We start from the raw sequence: 2,794 nt of genomic DNA, 5'->3' as shown, positions 1-2,794 counted from the left end.
CTCCCCTGCCTTTACCCGCCACCACCAAAGTTGTAAAGTTCGTTTTCAACATAGTGTCTTGTACATCTCATTGCTACAATGGGTCAACCTGTATCCCTATTTAAGCATTTTGTTTTTTTCCCTTCCCTTCCCCAAATTAGAGAAGTGTATATACAAGATGCAAGGCACCGACATCAAATAGAGGGAAAACGGGGGTTATACTGTGGGGGAGGAACATACAAAGAAACAAAAAAATCACATGGTACATTATAAATATGTTAGAAACAATAGCAAGCAAGAAAAAAATATTTATGTCCCTCTCTCGGGGTTCATTTCGCTTAATAGCATCTTATATATGTTCATATGTACATAGCTTGTCCTACACATGTACTAGTTATTGCAAATAAGGGGAACCATAGGAACTATGTTTCTTTGTGCCTGGCTTACTTCACTTAATATAATTTTTTTCAAGTCTTTCCATTTCCAAACAAATGGGCTGATATCATTCTTTTTGATGGAGCCATAGAATTCCATTATATATATGTGTGTATGTATGTATGTATATATTACATTTTCTTGATCCATTCATCTACTGAAGGGCATCTGGATTGGTTCCATATCTTAGCTATGGTAAATCATGCTGCAATATAGTCGTGCTGGTAGGTTTAGTGTGGTCTTGTTTGTGATCGTTTGGGTAAATGCCCAAAAGAGTTTTTACTGGGTCATAGGAGAGTCAAGCCTCTATCTTGATCCCTGCAAACAAGCACATGGGAGAGAGGTGTGGTACTAGAGAAAATCTAGACACGATTATCAAAAGAAGGATGATGGATGGGGTCAGGCAAATGATGTTGTTCACTACAAAACACTTGATAACCATTTTTCAAACATTTCTAGGACTGTCATATATCACAAGGACTATGATTTTTCTGTCAAGCTCCCTAGAAGAAGAAAAATCATTGATAGAAAGAGATTTTGTAGCGTCTCCGCCCCGACCCGCTGTTCCCGCGTGCACTTGAAGATGGCGGCTGCTGCTGGGAGGTTGCTCCGGACCTCGGTTGCCCGGCATGCAAGCACCATCTCTCAGGGTATTTCTACCTCTGCAGCCCTTAGGCTTGTTGCTTCTAGAAGAACGTGCTTGACAAACAAACTGTGGTCTGGATCTACTCAAGAAAAATTCGCCTTTAGCACTAGTTCCTCCTCTTAGGCTCCTGCTGTCACCCAGCATGCGCCTTACTTAAGGCGCAGCTGTTGTCAATGGAGAGTTCAAAGCGCTTAGCCTTGATGACTTTAAGGGGAAATACTTAGTGCTTTTCTTCTACCCTTTGGATTTCACCTTTGTGTGTCCTACAGAAATTGTTACTTTTAGTGACAAAGCCAATGAGTTTCATGACATGAACTGTGAGGTCATGGCGGTTTCGGTGGACTCCCACTTTAGCCATCTTGCCTGGGTCAATACACCAAGGAAGAATGGAGGCTTGGGCCACATGAACATTGCACTCTTGTCGGATTTAACCAAACAAATTTCCCGGGACTATGGTGTGCTGTTGGAAGGCCCTGGTCTTGCACTCAGAGGTCTCTTCATAATTGACGCCAATGGAGTCATCCAGCATCTGAGTGTCAATGACCTGCCAGTGGGCCGGAGCGTGGAAAAGACTCTCCACTTGGTGAAGGCATTCCAGTTTGTGAAACCCATGGAGAAGTCTGCCCAGCAAACTGGACACCAGATTCTCCTACTATCAAGCCAAGTCCAACAGCTTCCAAAGAATACTTCGAGGAGGTCCATCAGTAGATGATCTGTGTGCACCTGAACCTTCACTACAGAAAACAACCTCAGCTGGCGCCCTTTTAGCATTGCAAAGATTATTTATAGAAGGAAAAACCCAATCATGCTTGTATTTACAGATATTACTCTTTATTTCTCTTAAACAAAGAAACCCCTCTTGTTTCCATTTCCTGGAGAGATATCATTCTTAATGTTTTCTTTTTTTGTAACACTGGCTAAAACTTTGTCCAGGCTACTGTTGGCAGTAGCCAACAGAAGTCCTTTATTGGCAATGTCCTTATTGATCATGTCTTCAGTGAGCAAAGGAAACACTTCCTCCTTAACCTTCCAGACTTTTATTGCTCCAAAGTAACACAAGTATGGAAGACTTCTGATCAAGAGTCCTGATTTTTCTTCTTGAAGTTCTTTGTATTAAACTGAATTTCCTTTAAGACAACATAGCTTTATGTTATTAGGCTCTGCTGTCCAAGCTAACTCAAAATGGATGTCTGTGTGATGGAAACAAATGTGAATTGAGACTAAAACAAGGTGGAAATGTGACTTAACTGATCATGCATGACCCTGTCCCTGAGGTTTCTAGTTTACAGTTATTTTATTCACTAGCTGACTTAGTTCAGTGTGTATTTTCAAATAATGATTAGATGTAATTATAAAGGATCTATATTAAATCCAGAGATTGAATTTTGATTCAAGTGCTTGATGTAAAATATATCATAAAATAAACATACTTCAAAAAAAAAGAAAGAGATTTTGTTTGTATAGAAGAAATTATAATGATACAGAATACCACTAAGGGCGCTGTGTAAGGTAAGAGCACCCTGCCCCTACAAACATTTGAGCATGGTGGAGATTGTAGAATTACAGCTGTTTTATATCCAAGAATCACCTTGATACATTAGAAATTCCTTCAGTTTCTCTGACTTCATTATTCCACTCTTTTCTCCATGTACCTGTATGCCAGGGCTATGTCTCTGTGGTGATTAGATCCCCTGAGAGGGAAACATAATCCAGTCGCCTGATAAGGCTGTTATT

The 2,794-nt window shown here is 40.3% G+C and overlaps 1 pseudogene; it reads left to right on the top strand.

Annotated features, from left to right (window-relative positions):
* Positions 1–997: 997 nt before the first annotated feature.
* LOC138827861 (thioredoxin-dependent peroxide reductase, mitochondrial pseudogene) lies at positions 998–1,927 on the top strand (annotated as a pseudogene).
* The last annotated feature ends 867 nt before the right edge of the window (positions 1,928–2,794 follow it).

Source organism: Dipodomys merriami, unplaced genomic scaffold (genome assembly GCF_024711535.1).
Source record: "Dipodomys merriami isolate MVZ:Mamm:240054 unplaced genomic scaffold, mDipMer1.0.p SCAF_16, whole genome shotgun sequence".
In the NCBI taxonomy this organism is placed as follows: domain Eukaryota; kingdom Metazoa; phylum Chordata; class Mammalia; order Rodentia; family Heteromyidae; genus Dipodomys; species Dipodomys merriami.
The sequence above is the reverse complement of the archived record's forward strand: the minus strand, read 5'-3'. Positions and strand labels throughout refer to the sequence as shown.